This window comes from Lampris incognitus, chromosome 7 (assembly GCF_029633865.1).
Source record: "Lampris incognitus isolate fLamInc1 chromosome 7, fLamInc1.hap2, whole genome shotgun sequence".
Classification (NCBI taxonomy): Eukaryota; Metazoa; Chordata; class Actinopteri; order Lampriformes; family Lampridae; genus Lampris; species Lampris incognitus.
Window position 1 is genome coordinate 52778222 of NC_079217.1, and position 10323 is coordinate 52788544.

A 10323-nucleotide genomic window follows, 5' to 3' on the forward strand; every position below is an offset into this window, starting at 1 on the left:
TTGTGAGGATTCCACTGATAATTAATATTGAATAATATGACCGGGCGGTGCAGTGGTTAGCACGGTGGCCTCACAGCAAGAAGGTCCTGGGTTCGAGCCCCGGGGTAGTCCAACCTTGGTGGGTCGTCCCGGGTCGTCCTCTGTGTGGAGTTTGCATGTTCTACCCGTGTCTGTGTGGGTTTCCTTCAGGGGCTCCAGGTTCCTCCCACCGTCCAGAGTCAGGTGAATCGGCTGTACTAAATTGTCCCTAGGTATGAGTGTGTGTGTGTGTGTGTGTGTGTGTGTGTGTGTGTGTGTGTGTGTGTGTGTGTGTGTGGGCCCTGTGATGGCCTGGCAGCCTGTCCAGGGTGTCTCCCCGCCTGCCGCCCAGTGACTGCTGGGATAGGCTGCAGCGACCCTGCGAGCAGGATAATGGATGGATGGAATAATATGACCCTCTATGAGCAACCTTTGTCAAGTATTTCCAAACCAAAGCCATGCAACATGTCCTTGAAAAGTGCTGCAAAATGAATTCCTTAAAAGAGTGGGAGCCAAGGGGCATCCAGGTAGTGTAGCGGTATATTCCGTTGCCTACCAACAAGGGGATCGGTGGTTCAAATCCCCGTGCTAACTCCGGCTTGGCCGGATGTCCCTACAGACACAATTAGCTGTGTCTGCGGGTGGGAGGCCAGATAGGTGTTCATTTACATAACTTAAAGCTATTTGTTTGAGCTTAAACCCTATTTAAAAGGACGGGCATCACATCAGGCATCCACCTCAGTGAGAGAGGATGACGTTAACGTTGCACAGGTGAGCGGTCGGGAATCAGGAGCAAGGCCCCCTACCTGGAGCGGTACACGGTGGTGTGCTGGAGTACCCAGAGCTCAGTCCAGAATACCCCAAGACACAACCAGCAATGTTCAGAACCACGTATGATTTCCAGTCCAGCAGGGACGCTGCTGGTATTCTCAAGGGGGTTGAGTCCGGAGGCCCGTGGCCTCGTTGATCAGGTTGGAGCACTTGTTGTTGTGTTAGTGTCATCAGCTGAAGCGGGGAGAGGAGTCGGGGAAGACGCGGCCCCGGAGCACTACGACACAAGCACGCCTGAACAGTGTGGCTGGGCGCCATCTTCACAAGGAAACGCTGGACGTGTTGGACAGGGAGACAATGGACAGGTTGGCAGGGGCAGGAAGACATGCTGGACAGGAAGACAAAGAATTTGCTTCTCGTAGAGAAAAAAGAAGGAGCTCCTTTGGACGTTTTGAGCAGATGTAAGCAAAGGCAAAAATTGCCCAAATTGCCTATAGGCAATTTGGGCAATTTTTGCCTTCGCTTACTAAAGAATTCAGGGGCCTGCTCATACTCAAGACATTTTCCTCCGTAACTGTGTTGTAAGGGGCGACAGTAGGAGGCAAAAGGGGCAAATTTCCCTCTGTTATTTCTGACACTGGTTCTGAGTGTTTTTGTAACGTGAAAGGTGTTGCGTTCTTGCCAATTTCGCCCACTGACACTGGTTCTGAGTAGTGGGTATGGTCCAGTTGGACAACGCAGCTCAGCTTTCGTCTTGCTGTGTATCATGGATGAAATAAGAAAAAAAAGGGAATTAAAGTCTTATCTTTATATTTTTGTGGAAAGCGTGTTTTTTTAACACACACTTAAAGTCATTGCTTAGTACTATGGCATGTGAATGCTGGTGAATATAGCATCTTGGGGTGAAGGAGGCGGTGCTACAATGTCCATTTTGAACTCAATATTATTTGCAAATGGTGGTGAAGAAAATGTAGAAATGCATGGCATCCGTTTGGATTTGGCATGTTGTGGAGACTGGAACAGGGGAGGGGGGGTTGCGGTGCTCACGGCGCCGTCTGCTAGCTCCTGTCCCACCCCTAGAATGCCCACACTTTTAAAATCGCAGCTCCGCCCCTGGCTCCACATTCCTACCCTTCCTCCTCTCCCGCTGCCTCTGGACATGCCTTCCCCCTCTCCTTCTCCTTCCCCCAGCAATAGCAGAGTTTCCACCGGCACCTTGCTGGCCAACAGTACCAGCGGTGGTCATTAGTGACCTGGGCCTCGACACATCCGGTATGGAAATCTGATTTATGAGCCGCATATTTGATTTGGCAAAGGTTTTACACCGGTTGCCCTTCCTGACCCAACCCTCCCCATTTATCCGGCCTTGGGACCAGCACTAAGAACGCACGGGCTTGTGCATCCTCAGTGACTGGGTTATGATTAAAATGTATTATTATTATTATTATTATCATCATCATCACCATCAGTTGGATGATGGATGGATGGATATTATCATTTTTGTCTATTGTTATTGTTATTATTGCGATTACACAATTAGCGATTAGCAGCTATTACTATTAGCAGTATGGCTTCAGGCCAGGAAAGAGCACCACAGATGCCATGTTTGCTTTGAGGATGTTGATGGAGAAGTGTAGAGAAGGCCAGAAGGAGTTACATTGTGTCTTTGTGGATTTAGAGAGAGCATACGACAGGGTGCCGAGAGAGGAGGTGCGGTATTGTATGAGGAAGTCAGGAGTAGCAGAGAAGTATGTAGGAGGGATCCTTCTGATCGCTAATTTTTTCCATTCTGTTCAGTTCTGTTTTGAGTTTTTCTCTCAAAGTGACTGGAGTTTTTCTAGGTGGGTGGACTTTCAGAACCACATTTCCATCTACTCGTACTGTGTGCTCTCCCTCAAGGCAACCTATGCCCTCTAACACGTCAGCGTATTCCCTGAAAATGTCAATTTTGTCACTTTTATTTAATGCCACCACTCTGGATGAGCCTCATTCCCTGACATGCAGGGATTCCCAGGATTGGTTTAGCATCTGTCTTTACCACGATGAATTCCACTGCATGTGTTTTGTTCTTATATTTTAAGAACAAAACATATATTTTAAGTCTCCTGTATATGTGGACAGCTTCACATCTGTGTGTCTAGGTACATTATTTTCCCCACTTCTCTGCAGCAGGCTGTAAGGAATTGGCTTGTGCACCAGTGTCCAGTTTAATTTTTACACATTAGCATGCTATTTTCAATTCATTCATCCATCCGCGGCTGCGTTTGCACTACAACGAAAAGACTAGTTCGCTGATCTGTGACGTCATCGTCATCACCCGCGCGCGCTTTCTTCGACCTGCACCTCTTAGCGAAGTGGTTCATTTTCTCCCAGTTCTGCGCTGCAGGGCAACCGCGTGTTGCATGCTCAGTTCCGCATCGACATTTCCCCTTGCAGACAAGTGAGCAACGTGTACCTCTCATAAGTCGTGCTCTTTTTAGGGTAACAGCACTCCTCACATTTCTCCATTCATTTGCTCAGACCATGCTGGTCATCGGCATTCTCGAAGGTGAAGCAGGGCCGGAGCTCCGCTTGGGCCGACAAGGTCCAGGCCTAGGGCCCAAATTTCCGAGGGGGGGCAAAATTATGGGGGAAGGGGGGGAATATATATTTTAAAATTATTATTATCATTATTTTATCAAACCCAGCCACTGAGGATGCACAAGCCAGTGCATCCTTAGTGCCGGTCCCAAGCCCGGACAAATGGGGAGGGTTGCGTCAGGAAGGGCATCCGGCGTAAAATCTTTGCCAAATGAAATATGCGGATCATAAATAAGACTTACATACCGGATCGGTCGAGGCCCGGGTTACCAACGACCGCCACCGGTACTGTTAACCAGCAGGGTGTCGGTGGAAACTATGCTACTGTTGGGCGAAGGAGAAGGAGAGGAGGAAAGCATGTCCAGAGGCAGCTAGAGAGGAGGAAGGGTAGGCATGTGGAGGTGAGAGTTGGAACTTTGAATGTTGGCACTATGACTGGTAAAGGGAGAGAGCTGGCTGACATGATGGAAAGAAGAAAGGTAGGCATACTGTGTGTGCAAGAGACCAGGTGGAAGGGGAGTAAGGCCAGGAGTATCGGAGGTGGGTTCAAACTCTTCTACCATGGTGTGAATGGGAGGAGAAATGGGGTAGGGGTAATTCTGAAGGAAGAGTATGTCAAGAGCGTGCTGGAGGTGAAGAGAGTGTCAGACAGAGTGATGAGTATGAAGCTGGAAATTGAAGGTTTATTGCTGAATGTTATCAGCGCATATGCCCCGCAAGTTGGGTGTGAGATGGATGAAAAAGAAGAATTCTGGAATGAGTTGGACGACATGGTGGAGAGGGTACCCAAGGAGGAGAGAGTGGTGATTGGAGCGGACTTCAATGGACATGTTGGTGAAGGGAACAGAGGTGATGAGGAGGTGATGGGAAAGTATGGAGTCAAGAAGAGAAATGTGGAAGGACAGATGGTGGTCGATTTTGCGAAAAGGATGGAAATGGCTGTGGTGAATACATATTTCAAGAAGAGGGAGGAACACAGGGTGACGTACAAGAGTGGAGGAAAGTGCACACAGGTGGACTATATCTTATGTAGAAGGCACCATCTAAAAGGGATTGGAGACTGCAAGGTGGTGACAGGGGAGAGCGTAGCCAGGCAGCATCGGATGGTGGTCTGTAGGATGACTTTGGAGACCAAGAAGAGGAAGCGAGTGAAGACACAGCCGAAGATCAAATGGTGGAAGTTGAAGAAGGAAGACTGTTGTGTGGAGTTCAGGCAGGAGTTAAGACAGGCACTGGGTGGTAGTGAAGAGTTGCCAGATGGCTGGAAAACCACTGCAGAAATAGTGAGGGAGACAGCTAGGAAGGTACTTGGTGTGTCATCAGGACAGAGGAAGGAAGACAAGGAGACTTGGTGGTGGAATGAGGAAGTACAGCAAATTATACAGAGGAAAAGGTTGGCAAAGAAGAAGTGGGATAGTCAGAGAGATGAAGAAAGTAGACAGGAGTACAAGGAGATGCAGCGTAAAGCAAAGAGAGAGGTGGCAAAGGCAAAGGAAAAGGCGTATGGTGAGTTGTATGACAGATTAGACACTAAGGAAGGAGAAAAGGACTTGTACCGATTGGCTAGACAGAGGGACCAAGCTGCAAAGGATGTGCAGCAAGTTAGGGCGATCAAGGATAGAGATGGAAATGTGCTGACAAGCGAGGAGAGTGTGCTAAGAAGGTGGAAGGAATACTTTGAGGGGCTGATGAATGAAGAAAATGAGAGAGAGAGAAGGTTGGATGATGTAGGGATAGTGAATCAGGAAGTTCAGCGGATTAGCAAGGAGGAAGTGAGGGCAGCTATGAAGAGGATGAAGAATGGAAAGGCAGTTGGTCCTGATGACATACCTGTGGAGGCATGGAGATGTTTAGGAGAGATGGCAGTGGAGTTTCTAACTAGATTGTTTAACACAATCCTGGAAAGTGAGAGGATGCCTGAGGAGTGGAGAAGAAGCATACTGGTACCGATTTTCAAGAACAAGGGCGATGTGCAGAACTGTAACAACTACAGAGGTATAAAGTTGATCAGCCACAGCATGAAGATTTGGGAAAGAGTAATAGAAGCTAGGTTAAGAGGAGAGGTGACGATCAGCGAGCAGCAGTATGGTTTCATGCCACGAAAGAGCACTACAGATGTGATGTTTGCTTTGAGAATGTTGATTGAGAAGTATAGAGAAGGCCAGAAAGAGTTGCACTGTGTCTTTGTAGATTTAGAGAAAGCTTATGACAGAGTACCGAGAGAGGAGGTGTGGTATTGTATGAGGAAGTCAGGAGTTGCAGAGAAGTATGTAGGAGTGGTGCAGGACATGTATGAGGGAAGTGTGACAATGGTGAGGTGTGCGGTTGGAATGACGGATGGGTTCAAGGTGGAGGTGGGATTACATCAAGGATCGGCCCTTAGCCCTTTCTTGTTTGCAATGGTGATGGACAGGTTGACGGACAAGATCAGGCAGGAGTCTCCATGGACGATGATGTTCGCGGATGACATTGTGATCTGTAGTGAGAGTAGGGTGCAGGTTGAGGAGAGCCTGGAGAGGTGGAGGTATGCACTGGAGAGAAGAGGAATGAAAGTCAGTAGGAGCAAGACGGAATACCTATGCGTGAATGAGAGAGAGGACAGTGGAATGGTCAGGATGCAAGGAGTGGAGGTGACAAAGACATCTGAGTTTAAATACTTGGGGTCAACTGTCCAAAGTAACGGGGAGTGCAGTAGAGAGGTGAAAAAGAGAGTGCAGACAGGTTGGAGTGGGTGGAGAAGAGTGTCAGGAGTGATTTGCGACAGAAGGGTACCAGCAAGAGTTAAAGGGAAAGTTTACAAGATGGTTGTGAGACCAGCTATGTTATATGGTTTGGAGACATTGGCACTGACGAAAAGACAGGAGGCGGAGCTGGAGGTGGCAGAGTTGAAGATGCTAAGATTTTCACTGGGAGTAACGAAGAAGGACAGGATTAGGAACGATTATATTAGAGGGACCGCTCAGGTTGGACGGTTTGGAGACAAAGCAAGAGAGGCAAGATTGAGATGGTTTGGACATGTGTGGAGGAGAGATGCTGAGTATATTGGGAGAAGGATGCTGAATATGGAGCTGCCAGGGAAGAGGAGAAGAGGAAGGCCAAAGAGGAGGTTTATGGATGTGGTGAGGGAAGACATGCAGGTGGCTGGTGTGACAGAGGAAGACGCAGAAGACAGGAAGAAATGGAAACGGATGATCCGCTGTGGCGACCCCTAACGGGAGCAGCCGAAAGTAGTAGTAGATTATCATTATTTTATCAGTAGCATTTTTCAACATATCAGCAATTCCTATGACACTTCCACGCCAAATAAGTGTATGTCTATCCATCAGGAATAATTATTATGCCATAAAAAGAAATAACGCAAATGAAACCGTAGTATCGTCAAGCTACCTCTAGGAACTCCATCTCCCAGAATGCCATACCGGATTTGCGTTTACGCAAGTTAAACAGGGATTTTCGAGATCACCGGTCAGCGACAGATAGATGATGAGGTACAGTCAAGAGGTTTTTGGTTTAAAAAAAAAACATGTTTTATTAAATGACACATCGTTCTGCGGCGTTTGAACACAGGAAAGCGTTTGAGATATTTCATACTTCCTTTCCCAAGATGTCGCCCTCTGGTGGACGTATTAAACCAAGAGTGCAGCAGCACTCAGTAGCCTATCATTTCCTCACACAAGCAACCTACCGGGCATTACGTGGTATTAACTGTAGCCTATTGAATACTTATCTATTACTTATTTCATTATTATGAATGTAAACTATTAATAAGACACGTTAGCCCCCAGCTAACGAGTCTGACCCTTTAGCCGAGCGGTTAGTGATGTCACCTTGTGATGCAGTACAACCCGTATCGAATCCCGCACCGGGCAAGAAAATAACCGGTTACATGAATAATATTTATTTAACTACCCTATGATTAATTAATTGACTATGTTGTTGTTGCGCTCTGTGCGTGCCCCGTCTGTATTCGCCAGTTGTAGTGGGGCAGCTTAGCTCCAATATCCATAAGGATTGTGCATTTTGTGATAATAGCACCAAACTTGGTACATATGTAGCTTAATATATTTAGAAGAAATCTGGATGTGGAGCCACTGGAAATTAACCCCGTAGTGGCCATGGCAGGCATGGACGTTATTAGATGGCTTTTAGCGGGGCTGTGGCCTCCCTGAATTTCATATCAGCCAGTATGACAAGACAGAGGAGAATGTTACCTTTCCAGAGATACCAATATTATTGTTCTGGTCCAAACAGAACCAGAGATATGCCACTTTACATATCGGATGGCACCAGTGCATGTTGAAAAAACTAAGTTCCCAGTCACTTTTGAGATATTATTCATCTATACACTATGTATAGACATCTATACCTAAACACTACTCCTCTATTCATCTATACACTCTGTATAGACATCTATACCTAAACACTACTCCTCTATTCATCTATACACTCTGTATAGACATCTGTACCCAAACACTCCTCTATTCATCTATACACTCTGTATAGACATCTGTACCTAAACACTCCTCTATTCATCTATACACTCTGTATAGACATCTGTACCCAAACACTCCTCTATTCATCTATACACTCTGTATAGACATCTATACCTAAACACTCCTCTATTCATCTATACACTATGTATAGACATCTATACCTAAACACTCCTCTATTCATCTATACACTCTGTATAGACATCTGTACCTAAACACTCCTCTATTCATCTATACACTCTGTATAGACATCTGTACCTAAACACTCCTCTATTCATCTATACACTCTGTATAGACATCTGTACCTAAACACTCCTCTATTCATCTATACACTCTGTATAGACATCTGTACCTAAACACTCCTCTATTCATCTATACACTCTGTATAGACATCTGTACCTAAACACTCCTCTATTCATCTATACACTATGTATAGATAGTAAGCTGCCCCACTATTGTCTGTTATATTGCATTTACTTTTCATGTCGGTGGGGTGTGTGTGTGTGGGGGGGGGCTAAAACGGAGGCGAGGCCTGGGGCCCATTAACGTCACGATCCGGCCCTGACGTGAGGGTGTTATACACCTCCACCGCTTCTTCGCCGGCTACGTGAAGAGAAAGAGAAGACTGCACCTTAGCCGGCTCGCCAGCGCAGTCCGTGGCAACCAGATGCAGCTCAAACCTTTGACCTTTGCCCTCCAGTTTTCCCGACAAACGGCCACAAACCCGGCGCCGACGAACGAGACCAGTTTCGAACGTGCTGGACGATAATGGGGTGCCGAGTGACGTCACTGCCTATAAAATAAGCACATTTTATTTTAACTTTGAGAGGACTGAATGTCTCACACTTATTCAGCTAAACTCAAAAGGGCAGGTCGCTCACCCGCTACCCCCCCCCAAAAAGGGGGGGGGTTGAACAAGACACGGCAGACACAACGTCGTGGCTGTGCTCAAGCTAGCTACCCAGGAGCAAGGCTCGCCGACTGGAGAATCTATTGAGGAACTCGAATCTTCAGTCGACTTCCTCTCTGCCGACATGCCAGATATATCAGGTACGATACAACACAGGGTGGACGGAGTCAGCAGGGCCGGAGAAAAGAGCCAGTTCTTGGAAAACAAAGCTTTGGAGTTGGGGCGCTAAAAAGGAGGCGGGATCTGCGCCCACGTGGTCTCCCTGAAGAAGACGAAGAAGAAGAAGAAGAAGGGGGAGGGGCGGCGGGATGAAGGTGATCGACATATACCAAAACGTGGCTGCAGGCTGGAAAGAGACGTTTCCGGTAGTAACCGATTCGGTTCACAGGCTTGACACCCAGCCAAAGCACAAGCCCGCGATGTCGTCCTTCACTTTCCTATGGCGCATTTTCGCGACGTGGTCTGGAAGATGTGCAAACACTCTGCAGTACCCGAAGCAAAGAAATCTCCGCTTCGAGGAGGATCGCGAAAAACCGAACCGACTGTGGCCAGTGATCAAGCCCGCCAGGAGAAGAAGATCGCCTACCTTGTCGGAGGCAGCGCCGTTGTGGGTAACGAGGAGGTGCGCGGACTGATCAGGCGCTCGCATGCGGTCTCAGCGAGGAGGGCAAGTTCTACTTTCTGCACACGAGCAGCTTTCAGGGTACAGTGACATGTGTTTTGTTTAATGAGCCGCCAGATAAATTAGCCAAGGGCCACACACCTCTTCAGAAGTCATGCACCGCCCCTGGCATCGGCAGCGGGCGAACGGGGTAACGCGAAGCAACCGCATTTTTACTGCCAACAGTGGCGGAACACCACGTGTGTGGCAGTTTGGGGCCCGCACGCGCGGACCGCTCCATCTCGCCGCTATCGTATCGAAGCTCTCGCGCACAGTCTACGGCAGTGGTTCTGGACCCCTAGTGGTCCGTGGTGTAATTGCAAGGGGTCCGTGAAAATAAAATATCTTTAAAAAAAAGATCCTATGACATTTATAGAAATAGGATTATTTTACTCAAATGTGACTGAGACCTTTATCTACCTAAACTATAAAGGGTAACAGGACTTTTTTCTCTAATTACATCTGTTTCACAAGTGTAATTTATCGTAGTTTAATAAGAGATCTCGCTCCCGTTTGCATTGTTAAAAGTTACTGCATAAAAATTCTGTTGTTACATATATCTGAAAGTTACTGAATACATATTCTGTTTTGTTACATATATCTGAAAGTTACTGAATACATATTCTGTTTTGTTACATATATCTGAAAGTCACTGCATAAGAATTCTGTTTTGTTAACTATATCTAAGTTACAACTGAAAGCTCTTATTTTTGCCCCAAAGAGTGAATAAATGCTATAATGCAATTTAAAATGCAGTTTCTACTGTTTCTATCACATTGCAACCCCCCTCCCCCAAGATCAGGTGGAGGGGTCCTCAGGGTAGATCAAAAATACGCAGGGGGTCCAGGACCCCAAAAAGGTTGAGAACCACTGGTCTACGGTATGTTCAAAAA